General features: G+C 42.9%; 1 protein-coding gene across 5 annotated transcripts in view; it reads left to right on the top strand.

Annotated features, from left to right (window-relative positions):
* Positions 1-19627, top strand: part of LOC124407118 (zinc finger homeobox protein 4) — a 197439-nt gene that overhangs the window by 97961 nt on the left and 79851 nt on the right. The window contains exon 1 of one of the 5 annotated variants that reach the window (XM_046882955.1): positions 7349-7456. The exons of the other annotated variants lie outside the window; for them this stretch is intronic. The gene's annotated coding sequence lies outside the window, so the exon portion shown is untranslated. Of the gene's footprint in view, positions 1-7348; positions 7457-19627 lie in introns of those variants that run through there. 5 annotated transcript variants of the gene reach the window in all.

Genomic DNA, 19627 nt, shown 5'->3' with positions numbered 1-19627 from the left:
GTAATTAGAGTGCTCTCGGTCGGCCGGTTCCAGCCGAGACGAGGCGAGACGAGGCGAGGCGAGGCGAGGCGCGGTGTCCCTTCTTCGGCGATGGTCCCGACGAGGACGGAGGTCGTCGACGGGCCTGGTTCAGGGTGCGAGGAGAGGACGACGCTAATGCGTGTGTTTACGTGTGGCGGCGGGGGCCGCCTAATCACCGACCCCGCGCGGGAACTCGCGCTACGGAATCCCGTCTATACTGCCAAATACAGGATATAATATTATGGGCAGCAGGAATACTTTCTTGCCGCCGCGCCGCGCGCCGCTTAGGATGTGTGAATGTGTACCCGGCGTCCATACCTGCATCTTATAGTCGAAACCAGAAACGACGCGATGTCGATATGCCGAAGGTATCTCATTTCCGAGAAGGTATTAGCAAAACAAAATTAAAAAGACGCACAAGATTTAAGGGAACCAGAAATATGCGAGAATATACTGACATTCCACCGCCGTATATCCTCGAACTCTTCTGAACCGGAATATCAATACATCCTGCTGCTCGGTATAATTTGTGTCTTTCGTAAAACGTAGTCGAAGGAAAACGTCTCCGTATTATCCTCGCAGCGTTGTACGAGGAGTTCATTCTCTTCATGGTCGGTGCGTTTATAATTGTGAAAGAGAGAATCTCCTCTCGCGCGAACTCCAAAAGGAAATGATCAACCGGACGAGTCAACTTCTTTACCAGTATTTTATCGAACTGAGAAAAAAACTAGGAATTCTTATTTTATGCGGTGTAAGTTACACACTTTTGTACAATGTTTCGTCTCATCGCAATCTCTTGAAACGATCTGAAAAAATGCGAAAGATCTCGCGAAACTCTTCGTAAGTTTATAAGAAAAATCTGAAAGAGGAATCTTGCATCCTAGTTTAATGGCTGTCGAAGAATTCCTGAAAGAGAAAACAAATGAGTTTTCTTAATTAACCATAGCAGGCAAAGCTAGACACAAATTCTCACATTATGGTATATTATTCACTGAATAATCCGTTAAATCTCTATCCTAATCGACTAGCGAGAGTCCTCGTTAATAAATATAAGCGATTCGGAATATAGTATTCGCAAAAGCGTTTGACTGGCATACCACATTCACTTTCTACATCCTTACCACGTACGGCTGTTGAAAAGTAAACCAGCGTGATGTAGCAGTCTTGATCCATGCAGCGAAATTAACGTGTGCAGTTTTTATCTCTGAAAAATCTTCCAATTGTTTCCATTCTTACGATGATCTTCAGCTGGAAAGGTGTCACAGATTCGCTCATTGCTGAAAGTGTGTCATCAATATTCACCTTGTTTTCGTATTGCGATCTTCGATTAAACTATCCGCACGCAGATCGCACAGATGCAGATTATTCGAGCATTCGTCAACCGGTCGAAACATCCGTTAGTTTATTTTCCCCGCAACGTGCTTGTGTGACAAGCTTCAAGTGGTACGGTTTGCCTAGCCTGGAAGCGTTTGCGAGGGTACACAAGTGGGTTCGGGGTTGTTGTATGGGTGTCGGTGTCCGTCGGGGGTAGTCGAAGGCGCCCAACTGTCTGGTCCCTCAGCCTGTTATAACTCGCGGTCAAGTTTGAAAGTTACGTCGTCGGCTGACCGTGCCTCCCCTCACAGCCCCCGAAAGCAACGCTTCGCATCCCCTCGGATTCCTTTATGTCTACCTGAACGTGGAGCTCTGCCATTCAAGTTTTTCTTTTTTTCTTTCTTTCTTTTTTTTCCCCCCTTACCTCCACCGACGCACAGCAGTCTCTCTGAATTTAACATCTGTACTCGCATTCCTCGACGTCCATTTTTCACTCTCTTCTGATCATTACACCGCAACATATCGACCAAGCTTCGTGGTTTTATCGCCGGCTGATCATCCGGGATTAGGTCTTGATACCGTAAACGTGTTTCCCGGACGTCTAGACATCCCGGTGAAGCCCAGGGGTGTCGGCTCACCCTCCCATCTCCCTCGCTTACCAGCACCTACCTGCATGCCCACCTCGGGCCGGACCGAAAACTCCATTCACCTGGCTGTCCGGTCAGATATTTTCACCCATTTTCCCCCCATCTTGTCTCGTCGTTTTTTCTCACCAAACAACTCGCGATCCTCGTAACTCGCAGGCATTCCGAGCGTTTAGTCCGCCGCGGGACCGTTCCGGGACCCCGTGGGGCCCCGGCACGTTTTTACGCGACTTCTTGCCCATCTTCTTCATCGCCATAGCCAGCTTCCTGCGTGGCTACCGTATCGTCACGGTTTAACTCTTCGTTGCGATATCTCTGCATGTCCAGCGTATAGTTTGACGCCGTGCATCTACCACGGGTTACCGTATTCCCAGATGGAGCAGAAGCGGGATGAGATGCTCGAGTGTTCGAGGACATACCAATCCCACCGCTTATGCATCCATTCGCAGAGGTATATGTAGGTATAGGTATACACCTTATACGCCTTGCGCATACCAAGGAATCACGGAGCGTTTTGATGCCCTCGTAAAAGTGAAGCCGAGCTTCTGACGTACTTCTGCAACAGCACAGTTGCCATCTGCACATCTCCTTCTTCTCTTTCACCTCCTCTTTCTACTCGTCGTCGAGCCCAGCTCGCGCGCGTTTCCACGCTGTACAGACCAGTTCAGGTATAACATGTATGCGGTGTGCATTCGTGGGTGTACGTGTGTGTGTGTGTGTTTATACACGGGAGTAGCAATTCGAACAAAGGTTTCAACTGCGGTACTTCGGCCGCCTGTGCCCTACCCTGGCCTCTAGGATTTCACAAAGTTGTTTATGCACCTACAGTCCGGTACAAGGTGCTGCATTCTGCTGTATCCCCGGTTTAATATAGGCATGCGAACAATAAGAAGAGAACCCGCCGAGAGCCCGCTTGCTGTACGATATTGCCCGGTAACTGCACCTGGCAATCTTTGTTAGTACGTGATGATTGCAGGAGGCTGGACTGTCGGACTGATCAGCCGCATCTTTCCTTCTCGAGGATCATATACTGTCCGGGAACAATGGTATTTCTTCGAGCGATTTTACTAGCTATATGTACATCCGATCGTTCCTTGCCGTTGGTTAGTTCATCCGAAATCTCAAATCTCACGCAGTTTCATTGTTTACGGTTTTTACGAATCTTCTAAAACTGCAACGCTGCTGTAGTAACCATGCAAGCCATATGTGATTACTCGACAGTACAATTGTACTGAACATAATTTATTTCACCCTATAAAGAACCTACTCAAGCAATAATCACAGTCGTGAGGATCGATATGCATGTAGAATCGGTGTTATAAAAAGAATGGAAATGGATGATCCAGCACCGCTCCAGGTGATTCGAAACCTTTGAACAGCAAAAATACTGGACTACCCAAGCCTACGAACTCGCATGGGATAGATCCAGCCGAGTTCGTATCTATCTATCTATCTCTATTTATCTCTCTCTCTCTCTCTCTCTCTCTAGCTCTCTCTCGGTAGGTCGGGTAGCCGCCGTGGTGGCTGGGTCAGCAACGTAAGGGTGGGCCAAGTCACGTGGTAGGTTGAGTTTGTGAATGGATAGGCCATGCAGGGAGAGGATCGTTCACTTTTCTTCCTGCTGGTGCTGCTGCTGCTGCTGCTCGCCCTCCGTCCTCTCCTTTCCTTCTTCGCGGGTCTTTTCTAGGCGGCAGAGAGGAAGCACTATAGCTCTATCTGTACACAAGTTGGTTGGTATACGGTCTCGACCTCCAGATAATACTCTCTTCTCGGCATCTTTTAAACCCTCGAAATATCATCGGTTATCGTTACCGCGTTGTGTTCATTCCCGACACTTTGTGAGTAGACGAGAATTATGCTGCATCGAGGAGAGTAGGAACTTTTTAACAGGATCGTTACGATCAACGTTTCGCACTTTCGTTATTCACGCGTTTCATTTCCGCACTTGCAGGCACAGTTGAATTCACCTTGCAACAGGCATCCTGAACAGTCACTGATCACAGTGTACTGTACGTCTACCTTTAAGTAAAGGGGCAATTTCTATCCTCGTTCCGAGTCCGTTAACTCAACGATCTTATTATGTTATTTTCGTACACGTAACCACCCGTATTACACTCGCTATGCACCGGTATTTTTGAACACGTTCGAAAAGGCATATTTAACCGTACTTACCTACCACATTACCGGATGTCAAAATTTCATACAATTTACTCTGGGACCTAACCTAACACACGTCACGGCCGTTCGGAAGTCATCGGTTCTCAACCCCGGTCCAAAAAATATTGGACAGCTTCCAGTATTCCGCGAAACAAGTATATTCGCCACAACCGTGGATCATTGACTCGCAGTAATTCCGTTCGAAGCCCCGCAAATTGTACGGACCGTCGATAATTATTGCAGAATGTAAAACTAGATTCATTCTCTGCTATCATCTTCGTGTCAATCTCTTATTGTTTTTTGTTCTCTCGTACACTTCCTTCGCATCCATTTTTCTACATCAAAGACATTATATAGTCGACGGTACAACGTTGCCGAAGTGTGAAACTAGTTGCAAGGTGTATAAAATTATACACGTTACAATGGGTATAGGACGAATGGCCGGTTTGAGAAGCGTACCTACATACATACCTTATGTATGTATACCTTATATACACCGTCGGCATTTATTTATTCCTATACGCAAGGGGGGTTGGTTTGAGTTTCCGATGCAGGCTCGTTGCCGTCGGGGGTTCAAGGCAGCGTCCGAGGTCCATGGACGATTCGTATATACGCGGGTAGGGGGAGCTTATTAAAAAAGGACTTAAGCCCCGGAGAACTCGCTCGCCTTTCCTCCGGAGACCGAGTGTGTCTCCTGGCCTCCCCCACACCCACACACATACGCATTATCCACATCACGGGTTGGAAGGGGGAAGGGAAGGGGGGGGGGGGCAAGGATCCCGCGCGCCTTCGAGATATTCCTCCCCCTACAGTGCTACTCAACGCTTGTTCTCTTTCTTTCGTTCATTTCTCTCTCTCTCTCTCTCTCTCTCTCTTGAAGCAGCGATGAGAAGAAGAAGAAGAAGAAGAAGAAAAAAAAGAAGAAGAAATGAAATACGTGAGGGAGGGTGCGCGCGTTCTGTCCTCCCCCTCCCCTCCCCCCCGTTTTCGCCCCTACACCCCTCGTCCGTGCTTCTTTAAGCGACAGAGGGAGAGTTACGCCGCGCCGCGCGGATTCGAGTTCTCGTAGGTGGTTTAGACGAGCGGGAGTGGAGGTGGCGGAGGAGGGGGAGGAGGTTTCGTTCTCGGAGGTACGGAGTGAGTCGCGGCGTCGTCGGCGACGCCCCGCGTCGGCGGAGCCCCGCCTTGCCCCCACTAACGGCCTCAGCGCCGCGTAGAGTCGCAGGTTTGTCGACGGGGTGGGGATCTCGGCGAGAACGGAGGGGAGGATGGTACCGGCGGAGGGGCGGGGAGCGAGGCAGTTCGGCAGCGCGACCCGACCTGGGCACATCGCTGTCCGGCCTTTTCTCTTCATTAAAATAATATCACATATATTTCTCTATCCACGTAACGCGACGACGACGACGAAAACAATAACAACAACAATTGTATAAAAAACACAATAAACAGAAATAAAAAAAAAAAAAAAAAAAAAAACGTAATCAAGTATCGCACGTACGTGTATACATTTAAAACGAGGAACAACAACAATAAACATAAAAAAAAACCATACAAACACACACGTATATATATATACATATATATATATATATATATATATGTATATGTATATATGCATACATATATGTATGTACGACGCAGTTATTAAAAACAAAGTTTGATCGTAACTAAAGGAGGGAGACCGCGTCGAGGGCGTATATATAATATATACAGAATAATATCATTGTTGATTAATAAACGAGAGGACTAAATCTAAATGTTCGTCGTCAACGTTTGTGCTGTAAATACTCTTGAGACGTTTCAACCTGCACGCTGACTGTATAGTTTAGCATTGTTGTTGTCATCGTAACGCGCGTATATGTTGCACGCGTTGTATACGGATCTGTTGTATTATGTGTGTGTGTGAAATCAAATAAATCTTTGGTGAACTTAATATTATATGTGCTGTATGCATAACGTAAACGAGAAAGGATAATAGCAATGTCACATCTGTTATACGATACGTTCGAGATGAGGGAGGAAAGCAGATAGATAGAAAGAAAGAAAAAAAAAAAGAAAAGGAAACGAAAAAGAAATCAAATATCCCGGCTATCCCGACGACAAATAACACAAGGTACACACGTATACACACGTATACCTATGTAAACAAGAGACGAACGTATACGTATATATATATATATATATATATATATATATATATATATATGAAAATATCTACGCAAAGTGGACACAGTCGTTTTTCTTCGTTTCGGTTTCTGTGCCTAGTTCATATACGTTTCGGTTGTTCCCAGTTCATTTCCATCCCTTTTTCACTCAAAGTTCACCTTGTACAAGAAACTGATCTTAACTCAATCGCGGGTGTATCTATGCCGTGTGTATGATGATGTGATGTGCGATACGTCTACGTGAACTTGTCCTGCTGATAAAACTTCACAACGATCACTCTAATAATACGTTGTACGATATTATGAAATACAGCGTGAGAGTGACTAATGAATCATTCGATAGGCAGTGGATACGATAGTATGAACGCGAGTGTATAAGCAGCTGTATGATACAGTGAAAGAAGAAGACGGAAGATAACTTCGTTATCAAGTGTGCTATAAAATACGAAAAGAGACATTATTTTATCCAATCTTTTTCATTTCTTCTACTTCTTTTAACTTCTTTTCGGTCAATTTTTTTATCCACTCATTCACTATACGACTCATGTTCCGTTTCCCTTGTAGTCGTTGACAATTTTGCGGATGTTCAATGTTCTTGGTTGGGAAATTGCTTCCACCGATACTGTATAACATGTGTGTACCGCGGTGCTGTTTGTGAAAATAACGAAAGAAAGAGAAACACATGAAAAAGAAGGAAATATATAAGGCGAGAATCGGTAAAGTTCCTATACATCTACCTACTTGATTAGTTACATTTAACTAGTGCAGCGTATGTGCAGTGCGCGTGTCCAATTCGAGCAGCCTACAGACTCCGGACGACCTTAGATATTCATTTTATTGAATAAAATCATGACGAAAGGATTACACGAAAACTACAACAGACGAGTGTTATATGATCTACCTTGTGTTCAAATATAAATCGGCAAAAGAAAAAGATCTGTAAAGTATAATAGAGAAGATTTAAAAAAACAAAAACGAAAAACGTATTATATGTATATATACATACATATCTACATATATATATATAAATATTAAAAAACAACGAGGAAAGATAAATTTGTGAATTTATAATTCATACCTTTATACATACATATGAAAAAAAAAGTGACAGTGCGTTACTACTTCTAATTGGACGTTCTCAGGATATGAACCCAGGTACGTGCACAAGTCCAAACCCCTTGAGAGTTGTAACAGAACCATTTAACCCCTCTGCGATTAACGATATAATATCATAAGACCGATTAGCGGTAGGATCGTTACAGCGTTACGTGTCTTTTCGCGGTGTTCGAGGGTCGAAATCGCGTGTTTCACGTCAAATGAAATAAAGAATGACGCGCGCCTCACGTGCTGAATTTATCGAACCGCCTCGGAAAATCCGCAACTGCCGTTACGCACCGAGCAGAATACGCGATTCGCGCACGAAGCGCTGCAGCATTCCGACGGACAGCGGCGACGTGCGTTAAAATCTCCGGAGTCGGACGGCGCTGATTGCCAGGCGATACTCGCTCGCTTCGTCCGATGATCCAGCTGCCGTTGAACGGCGATACTAGTTGCGAAAAAACGATCGGAAACTCAACGAGAAGCGAAATACGATCTTTTACTGACGATCACAGCTGAGTAGGCTAGTTGTAGCGATGTACAAATAGTGCAAATCGTTCATTCCTGGATTACTTCCACTATTATAGTCTTAAAGCTACATTCCAAGGTGCGAAGGGGAAACGGAAAAGGCAAGTGCGGCAGGAGTGCACGGCTCATTTACATCGGAGGATGCAACCGGATGTAGGAAGATGATGTTCCGGGGTTGACGTTTAGGGACTAGAAGCATGGACCACTTGCACTTGCTCCTTTTCTAGGGTGGCAGGGAATTCGGTAACGTAATCGCGGTTCTCGTTCAACGCTTCTGCGGTCTCTTCTTCCGCTGTATGGCGTTTCAAGATGTGTGCGCTGCGGCGTTCTTCAAGCTGCATTCCTAGACACTACACAAACATGCAGCGGGAAACGAGGACCTAACTCTAGACACAATGAGTCGGATTATCATAATCCACTATCCTAGCTACGCGCTACCTGTCACTCACTCCTGGAATCTTAATATCATTGCTTTCCTACAACAGGTGACGGACCCTCGTCTTCTCACATTTTTGAAATCATTTGTGAGTGTTTGTCCGCGGAGAGACCGAGGGATTCGTCAAATTTTTCGGTCTCTCGACTCGACATAATTCATCTTGCTAACTGAAACTGTCAGAAAATTATCACCGACATTCACTCAATTGATCTGTTTAACCGATTCAGACTCGTAACGAGAACCGATAACTACTGTACCGCGTGTCACTTGTTGCAAATGGACCGAAAAAGTCTTTAACTCACTGGAATGTGATTAGAGCTCGTTACCCGGCTCGATTCGCTCGACACTTCAACTTTGATTCGTAATTATTGGATGAGTTTGCTCGCCTCAAGTTGACTTCCGGCGACCAATGCGGGTGTCAATTTGAATCCGAGACCGGGCGATAGGTTCCGGGTTTCAATGCCAGAACTAGTTCCGTGGTTCTCGCTCATTAGCCGACTACGGTGTGGTACTGATATTCGACTTTGACACTGAGAAGGAAGGCACGCGCTATCTCCAAGCATTTGTACTTGTCCAGGGAGTGCAGATCGAGATATCATGGACGACTCGCCGCCGGGTTATAATAATATCTCGATTGAAATTAATAAACGAACGTCCCACACGTATACGTTATACTTTATTACACATATTAGACATCTGGAAGTAGCTCGTACTACGCTTCGCTAGGTATGTGTGCTTCTTCGCGGACGAAATCCGGTTCAGATTATCTCATCACCGCTCCGGATCTCTTCTCTTCTCTGCTCTGCTCTGCTCTTCTGTTCTCGCTCTCCCCTCTTATATTCTCCTTCTCTCTCTCTCGCTCTTCATATCTATCCGTATCTCTCTGATATACTGACGCGGGCATATTGGCCCGAGTTCGCGGCGCTTCGGGACGGATAACGCTGTCCGACACTGACTAATTATATTAAGCCCTGTAGTTCCCCGGCCGAGCAGTCTGTACCGTGTCACAACACCGGGACACGGGACACGAGACCTGAAACAGTTGTATAGACAGGAAAGTAGCCTAATATTCGACGTCTTTTTTCACCTTGTAACTTGTCCGCAGTCTTCGTCCTATGACGTGAAACTAATTTTTTTATCCACTCTCTCTGTTATGAGTGAGTTTCGTTTCCCTGCAGGCTAAGCTTACGGGAGGCAGAACAAACTCTCGAAAACAATTTCAAAGTATCGATAAATACTGGAAGAATGAAATAATTCGAGGAAAAGGTTAAATAAACTCTTTAACGGTGGAATTGAATGAAAAATCTTACAGCTAATTGTCACTCCGACTAGCGCTCTTCTGGCGCTTTTTAAGTATGAATTTCCCGGTTAATATACTTTCTTTTCGTAGACTTCATATTATGAATTCAAATTCCTTCTTTTGTGTTTGAAATAGGTATAGAATCAGAATCTGATTTGAAGTACAGCTTTTTTGAATCCAATATTTTAATACAGTAAAATAAGTACTCTAACAACAAGGAAAACTTCCTATGCAAATTTTTTAAGCTACGTTCTGACGCATTATTCGCCATACAGTCGGACAGGGGGTTGTTGTGAATGGTTCAGCATGAAATGCAAACGAAAAAGACTCGTGTGATTGTAAAGTTGTAATAAATGGCGGCCATTGAGGAGGTGGTGACACAGTCTATTAGAAGAACATTTTCTCTAATAATATTATGCTTTTTCTAATTCAAGATTAAATCACAGCTAGACGTACCAGCGAAATGATATATGAAGAGACGATATTTAACTTACATTAATCGAAGGACCGTTCCAAACAGATATCGTCCTTTAAACTTGACCGAACGAAATAAGAAAATTCTCTTCAACAAATTAACCCCATGTCCGAAATTAAGTACCCACCATCGCTAGTTCTATGCACTGATCATCTCACGCGTTCTTCCGTAACACTTGTGGTAATTCGTAGTCGAAATCCTTGGGAAATTTAACCGCCTGTGTCCAAGATTTCCTCCTCGTTGTCCTTTATCGCTGTACACAAATCGTCTCGAAGTTATCCTGCATTGAAAATCCCTAACGCATGCATGGTAATAGGAAAAACTAAAAAACATATAATAACCAGGAACTATTACTGATCGTCAGATGAATCAGTCCAAACCTCCGAATCCTGCCGCAGAAAGACTCCAGGATTCGGATGGGACGAGCGACCGGATTATGGCCGAGAGATTAAAATCACCGCTAGCTAGGGTACGTAGGTAATAATAGGAAAAATGGTGAATATCACCGAGTGGAAAGTGGCGATGCCTGTGTGCGGTTGGCCCGGTCGAGGCGAGGACCCTGCGCCCAGGATTTCTGGGGAGTCTGGAGCCTCCGAGACTCGCCTCGAGGGAATATTCAAATCAGTCGATTCGTTAGCTCGTCGGATTAATTTGCTCCGACACTATCGGACTGTGCCGGCGCATTCGTTAGCCGGCTTGTGTAGTCATAGCTGCGGATCCCCCGCCTCATAACACAGCTAGCTTTCCTGCTTCTGCTCCCGCTGCACCTCGGAGAACCGGCGATATTAGTAGGTATATACCCCGAGTCCACTCATCCGCTCGAACTGCCTCACGCTCAGACCTATAACTCCTCACGTGTCCGTGGACCAGACTTTCGTCGTGTCTGTGTGAGATTGTGACGTGCTTGATGCGTTGGGACGGCATAATTCGAGCCGCTTTGGCTACCGTTCGCAGTTTTCGTCTCATTTCTTTAGTCAGCTCAAAACTTTGAAACTTCTTATTACATGCACGGAGAGAATAAATGAGCAAATTTTACTTGAAAAAGAAAAAAAAAAAAAAGTAAAACTGTAGAAAAAAATAGTTTTGGTAATATGTATTTTGGAAAGTGCACAATTTACTCGAGAAGTAGTGAAGATCGCTGGGTGAAAAGTAAAATCTCCTACATTTATAGTCTAAGATATAGTTTGCATGGGTATTTTTTTTTTTTTTTTTTATTATTAAAAACCTTGATGCGTACCTCTTTTCTGCCAGTTTTTTTTTTTTTTTTACCAAGACCTGATCTTTTTCTTCTCTCGGTGTGACGTTCATTGAGAGAACAGATGGAAATATGTAGTTCTGGGAAGCGCTTCTTTATCGACATCTTTAAACATCCATGAAATCTTACAGGGTGTCGTTCAAGATGAGCGATAAACAAGTTGTGAAGTGATCACAGTACGTACTTCATGCAATCCAAATTCTGGTTATTTCATCGATATTTAGAAGTGGATGAAAGCTTATCGCTTGTCAAGTTCACGATATATGAAATTCCAATTCGAAAATATACTTTGCTTCACTGTCTCTTCGTCGCGGTGTAGGACTAAAGTAATCGTATTTAAAGAAATTTTTCCAACAAGAAAACAAGTGACCAAATTCCCACTTTTATCTTAACGCTTTATGTTAAAAATCCAGACATTACGCGTGCAAAATTTGCTGAGAAACAAGGACAAGCAATTTGTTTTTTCTTTTGACTGGCCTCCCATAAAAGGGTACATGTTACAAGTTAACTTGATTTCTTATTCTCTTCCCTTGAATTTTATTTAACTCTTTTTCCTTCGTCCTCTTATGTTACTTCCATTCCAACGAACAGCAGGGGTCGAGTTGCAGTGTTCCGGGGAATCTAAATCACAGGAGCTAATTGACCGCGATCAGTGCATAATCTAGGCAGTGTCTCTTGAGATTTGAACATTGCGCAGAACAGAGATTGAAGGCCCTGTAACATATAGCGTGAGACGTCGCCGAGCATGATTATCGTTGTATTATACGTACGTCAAATGGGCACACATATCGAGTGCGCGAAACTGTGTGCATGCAGAGGCGCATGTGATACCGGTATCTATTGTTACCGACGTAAAATATTGTCTGTATGCCGCTCACGCGTTACGCTTAAACGAGACACGATTAATATACTGTGACCGAAGCACACAGGCTTCGACGACGACGATGTCGGCAACTTATACCGAAGTCTATTAATAGTGGTGAATTCAAATTCTTTCACATACATTCATATGTGAACCTCGCCTCCGAACCTCTTCGGTGCCCTGCAGGACCCTCGAGAGGGATTCGCTCTCGCGTCTCATCTCATCTTCTCCTCGACGCCGACGTTCTCCGCAATTTATATATACCTATACACATCGTTTCCAGAATTATTCACAATTCGGAGTAAAACTCTGACCGTCGTCGTCCAGCGCGGCTCGTTTGAATTCCACTAATTTAGCGGAGAGAGAAAAGAACGAATGGATTCGCGGTTCGCAGGCTCGGGAAAAGGATGGATGACCGTATATCTATCCTTTTCTACCGCTCTCCGGAAGGTGTAAGGACGATCGCAGCAGCGGAGTGCGACTATCTGGCAGTCGGACACATCTTATCGGGGATCGTATCGCGCCCTTTTTCTACCCTTGGGAGAGGGGGGCATAAAAAGAACAGTATTATGCCCGCTGCGTATCGACGGGCAGGTTTAGTGTCGAGGAGAGAAAGAGAAAGAAAAACACAGGGAGAGAGAGAGAGAAAGGGGGGGGGGGGATGGTGCAGGAAGCGGATGAGAAACAGATTCGAAAGCGAGGGTTGCCAGATTTTTTTCTTATCATGATCTTACTTTAGCGGAGATTCAAACGCGTCGCGTCACCCGGTAGAATTTTTCTATTTGTACCAGGAACAAAAAGATCCCGAACGTATTAACGCGTAAATAATTATTGAAATTGGTACCTACTCTAATCTGGATCATTTTTACTCGTCATCGTCGCGCGGCGTCATTGTCACTGTACATTGTTTCAGTCCGAAGTTTTATAAGTGTTCAGTCATCAGACCACCCAAGCTTGGCGTTAATTTACTCACCCGGAAAAAAAGCACAAAACCGTGTAGGTTTTTCTGGGTTTTACCGATCCCGGCTGAAAAAGTTGATCTGTTATATGCATAGTGAGTTTTTGCTTCCACCATTTTTTCGATTCTTTTCGGCACCGCTGCTTGTGGCCTTCTCTTAAAATCTTCTCTCAGCTAAGCGCAATCCGGAATATAACTGACGCTGTACTTACTCGGCTTGAGCGTATTTATATAAAAAGCGATTACATTTTTCCGAAAAAAGTTATTACAAGCGTCGTCATTATGATACAAGAAATGTATTGTTTCAGTTTAATTAATGAATTTTGATGCTGAGCTTGTCGCGTCCTCTGATAGAAAATGTTTTTTTCGAAAGCACCAAACATCAGTCATATTATCATATATACGTCTCTCTGATGTCAAGGAGACTAACAATGAAAGAATCATGTGAGAAAAAAATTACTGAACGAGTGTTGCTGTCTCTAGATCAGAAGTATGCGGAGAAGTGCTTTATTGTTAGATTGCAAGAAAAAATAGCTGCAAATATAGTAGATTCGTTTCATTTCACTCTAAAGTGACTTGTTTTACTCAACTGCATTTTTTCTACAAACAAACTAAACCGCTTTTCTTTATTTCTTTATAATGTCTGTAATATCGTGTCGTTATCAATATCTCATTTCACAGAATTTGAATTAAATCCTAAAACGAATGAAAATTTAAGGTCACACACATCATCTCAACGATCTGTCATCTGAATTTGTGAATCTTGTTCGTCCTCACAAAACAACTGTTCATGCTCTCGATTTTTAGCGCATGTGCATTAAACCGTTTAGTTAAATCGAATAATCAATATAAAAACGTCTTTTTTCATAAGAATTCAGTATTTTGTATTTTTGAATAGACTTGGCTTCCAAATATAAAGATTTTATGAGCACTCGATGCACGGACTATCCCGTAATGATGAAATAAAAGAAGAAGAAAAAAAAAAAAAAAAAAGCAAGGATCGATCTCCGAGCAACCACCTTCCGCGACCAAAAGTTTCCTCATGCCTTTCAATAGGAGTACAAATGCCAATCAATCCGATCGACGATCCAGATACGGATCCCCTGCAATTCCTAAGACGATCCTTACTCTCGGCGATGTTCGCGATCGCGATAATCACAGCGTACGCGTCGGCTCGAGTCGGGTCCAAGGCCCAGATGCGAAAGGAGAGCCACTCCCTCGCATATCTTAGGCGTGATGTCGTTGTTGCATAGGTTCAATACTCCGAATGAATTAAAAACTCGAAACCGTGAATGGGCGCCCACGGCGTATATAACCTACGTTACCGGAGACAACCGCCAGAAGACTGGACTGTCGGACACGTTGTGTACACACACCGTGCGTGCTGTGTGTGTGTGTGTGTGCATGTGTGACGGGAGCGAGAAGCGGTTGTATTAACCGAGTCCCAGTGTTTTTCGGTGTTATTTATCGCCCGTTACCACCTCCGTCATATCGCATCCTTCGGCCGCCCGCCTCTTCGCGCCTCTTCCTTTATTTCCTCTCAAATCTCTACTTATTATCTCTCTTTACCTCGGTTCTTTCGTGGAAATATCCAATGGACGACCGAACATATGCATATACGTATAATATATGTGCACTGTAAATTGACCTGCATCTATGCAATTCGAACTGCATCTTAACGATCTTTATTTCTTTCGTATTCTTGCAGAAGGAATCGGCCAATCGTTAACGACGATCGGACCAATATCGATCGGTTTAATTTACTGCCGATCGCCGGAATGTAGAAGCAATTTTGTAAAATGTATCAAAAATTGCACAAATTTAAGCCGATTTACCCTGCATACTGTTAGAATCGTCAATATGAGACATTTCCGCGTATATATTACCTGATGAAATTTATGTACAAATTTGTAACTAGTACCACACATGCAAAGGATCCACGCGCGTGTGGCCGCTGCACCAAATCGTTGGGATAGATCAATGCCTCCGCAGCATCCCTGCACTCTTCCTCTCTCTCTCTCTCGTGTGTGCCTGTGTGTAGGTCAGGTAAATCTTTCCTCTTTCTTTCTTTTGCTTTTTTTTTGTGTTTTTTTTTTTTTTTTTTTACGACTCCTACCGTCGTTCCCTCGCCGCTTCACGGTGTCGAAACTTGCGTATAGCAGGCGTGCAGGTAGGTATATAGTCGGTATAACATGCGGCACACACGGCACGGGCATATAAACCGAACCATTCGATCGTCCTTCCACTGGGGCTATATATAGACCTGGCTAGACTAAATCGGGTTCAGTTTTTGCCGAAGCTATATACACATACACAAAGGCACTCGTGCTGCTCGTTTGTGGGTTTGATTTTATGCACATTTCCTCCGTCAGCCTTGAATTTGCTAGATCATTTTTTCCGTTCCTTTCAGTTTTCTTTCATTTCTTTTAAGTTTCATTTCTTTTCGGACCGTCATATCTACCGATAATATATATATATATATATATATATATATATAACTTGAACTTACGGCGTTGACACGGGAGATCATGACAACACCTCGAATTTCATTCAATGTTACATGGTATGTTATACAGAGAAACGATTGCAGGTATACATATAACCATATTATTCCTCGTCAATTCTCTGTCCGTTATGCGATATTGGACACCCGCTTGATCTGTCGACTGATATATTATTTATATATTACCTAGATATGAGACAGTTTATGACGAACTTTATTTTTCAATGAATAATTCTAGCTCGAATAATTCTTATTATTCTTTATTTTTCTACTTTCAAAATGCCTGAATTTTGTGAATTAACCGGATAAAATGTACCTTTGATTCTTCGATATGACAAAGAATAAATTCCACAATTACTTGAAAATTCGCAGTTCGTTTTGGTAGAAAAAAAAAAATAAAAGAAAAAAAGTTCACTGTGACTGTAATTCTTGTCTGATTACTTAACTATACGTATACGTGTATTCATAATGGCGTTGATTACCGTATACGTGATCATTATTTTAGATATCAGTAATTAACCGAGTTAATTGGATTTGCACAAGTGAAACGAATCAACGGAGTTATACCAACGTAACTGCGCAGTAACAATTGTCATCGATTTGCTTATATTTCAGTTCAATTGCAAAGCCTTTACGCACCTGATGTTGTTACACATTATATTCTTTCTTTTTTTCTTTAATACATCAAGTTGAAATCAAATGCTGTAATGTTCTTTCACATAGTCTTTGAGACTTTGTAAATAGAACACCTACTCGTGGCTTCCTACTCCGCGTTTGCAATATATTATTTAGGCACCGTAGAACGGCTACTCGTTGAAGAATAATTGCTCGGTATAGCCGATGCAGCTCGGACTTGTAGTCGGCACCTACCTGACGTGGATCAAACGAATGTTCAAGATCGTGTAACGCACACACAAATAATGGCTTTCAGTTATTAACGTGATACATACGCGGCACGCACTCCTCAGGCATTAGATTCACAATGTGTATAGATAGAAGAGGAAAAAACAGCTGTGCATACGCACATGCCTGGAACAAATAGGAGGGGGGGGGGGGGGGGGGGGGGGTAGGGGACAGGGAAAAAGGGGAAAAACTAGACACGTATCGGTTAACGTGGGAATATATACATACACATATACGTATATTATATACCTATAAGGAGAAGGAAAATGATACACGTGCGTTAAATGAAAGACGAGGAGAGGATAAGAGAAGAAGGGTAATTTCAGAGCGGACGAGGTGTAATTACCCGGAGAGCAAGAGAGAGAGAAAAACGGGGAAAGGGATAAAAAGTTAGAGGAAGGGATGGAAAAGAGGGAAAAAAGGGAAAAGGAAGTACATACAACGAAAGTACGGAGCCAGCGTGACACGGAGGGCCGCTTCTTCGTGGGCAACTATCAATAACGCGATTCTCTCTATACCGCGGTAAACGATCGAAGTGACTCAGATGTTGAATGATTAATTGAATAATACTCTGACATTAGTGAGCTGCACTGAACCGCAGCGCCTACATATGTATACCTGTATTATGTAGGATACCTACACGGTATAACTACGCACGTTACGCCTGTAACCCGCAACGAAGAGGCGGCGACGCCCGTCGTCGACAGGCTCCTTTGCTGGGGGCACTCTGTAAGACCTTTTTTCCAATCAAGCTTCGCGCCACATTCGAGTTGACTGAAATCCTACGGTATCATTGCCGATCACTTGGAGATCACAGGATAGCGCGGGAGAAATCGCGCGGCAAGTGTTCGTAATGATGGGAAATGTTGTTGCTTTTGCGGTAATTACCGCCACGTAGTTTCAGTTCATTAACATTCTTTCACAATTAGTCTCTGTCTTGTCATGGAATTCCGTTGGTTTCTAGTTTATCAAGGGATTTTTATTGATTTCTTATCATTTCACAGCCTTATAGCTGAGTTACAGTGATTTTTCACCGACCACTGGAGGTCAACGGAAATTACGCGATAAGGAGGGAATCGATAGAAATTAATGCTATTTACAGTAATTTTATACAAACCGGAAATCTATGAAAATAACTTTTAACTCTCAGTATTCACTGGAAATTAATGGAAATCATAAGCATGTTGAAGTTGGTAACGTTATCGTATTTTGAAACCCTAGTTCGTTCAAAACCAATGTAAGAATAAGAAAATAGTGATTTTTTCTCAACGTTTCATTACTATAACGTTACTATCTTCAACTTCGTAAATCATACGATGATGAAGAAATAGATAGAAATCACTGGAAATCTATCCAAACGAATTAAAATTATTGACTTTATTTCCAGTCTATCAAATAATTTTCAATGATTTCCCAGCGTTTTAGGCGATGTTCAGTGATTTGTTGCGATTTTCCGTGTTTTTATCCAATCCGGAAACTACCGAAGACAGCGTAAAACGCTCAGTAATCATTAGCGATGTAATGAAAATCACTTGATGCACTAAAAAATTAACAAAATTCACACGATGAGGAAGAAATGGACAAAAATCACTAAACATCAATCAAGTGAAGCATTTTCGTCGCGATTTCTTGTCATCCAGAGAAGGCAAAAATTGAGGACGACGAGTCGAAACGACGTGTACCTTCTACCTTTTGCAACAAAAGATGCATGCGCGCCGGTATTATAGCCACACGAAGGGCCCATAACGGACTATTTGACAAAGGCCCAAGTTCACTACCGAACCGCTTAATCCGAAGCCAAAGAAAAACCTCTGCGATGTATAGGGTGGCTATCTTATTCTTAATACTTATAAGTTTTAGGTAAACAGCTATTTCAAATTGCAAAAACGAGGTACCCATGTATTCGGTGAAATATTGGTACGGAATTCGTTTGCCGGTCTCGCTGTTCAAGGTAATTTACGGTTCGGTTCTAATTGATGGAAATCGACCGGGATTCCCCGTTGGGACAATGCTGCGTTTCCTATATTATAAACTCTTCCGAGAATTCAACACTAATGCTTGTCATAAATTTGTTTATGAATTGATTATGGTTGTACAGGTACCTGCCTGGTTTCCAAATAATTGTACTTGAACTGAGAAAAATGGCGAAAACAAATCTTTTGAAAATCTTTCGTACCCGTTACGTATCCCGATACATTGGAAATCATTCGTTTCGTTGCTCAGATCAGGCTGGAGATCACGCTAATTTATTGGACATTGGCAGAAAGTATTGAAGTCAAGATCATATGAAAACAGAAACTGAACTTAAATGCAATGAATAAGATTGCGAGGGAAAAGTTCATTTAACGAGTGATTGAAAATGTGAATGTGAAAGTGATGAAAAATTTCAAATTTGAACGGGTGAGAATGAAATGGTGAAAAATTAGAATATAGAAGCGTTACTATGTTGAGATTTGTGAAACGAGAAAATTTCTTTAGCATGATTTTGGAAGGTTAGCTTTTAAAAAGTTATTCTCATGCTGTAAGATAGTTATTTTTTGTTCAATGATTCGTTACCTCAACGTTAGTAACTCAACATCGTACGGTTCTACATTTATATTCTTATCCGTTCTAACGATTTGTATTCTCACTTTTGCTTTTCTATGCCGTTCCGACTCTCTACGTTTAGAAATTCTACGAAACACATAACTCACCTTCCATGAAAACTCGATATTTTGACCCTTCCATCTTCCGATTGCTCTACATTTTTACCCCTGGCCATTTTAACAAACTATTTTCACGAAGATCGTAGAGAAATTAGGGTTAAAGATATAACGAGATAACGGAAACAGGGAAAAAACAATGCCTGGAGTTAGTGGTAGCTGGGTGCATAGTGAGGGCTGCACGAACATAGCCGGGGATAAATAGAACGTTGGCATTTCCTGTAACAGAAGTCCCTCTCGCCTAGAGGCCGATGGGCAGCAGGGCGGCCAAGGTCTTGTTTAACTTTATCCGAGGGCGAATCAGCC

This window comes from Diprion similis, chromosome 6 (assembly GCF_021155765.1).
Source record: "Diprion similis isolate iyDipSimi1 chromosome 6, iyDipSimi1.1, whole genome shotgun sequence".
NCBI lineage: Eukaryota > Metazoa > Arthropoda > Insecta > Hymenoptera > Diprionidae > Diprion > Diprion similis.
The sequence above is the reverse complement of the archived record's forward strand: the minus strand, read 5'-3'. Positions and strand labels throughout refer to the sequence as shown.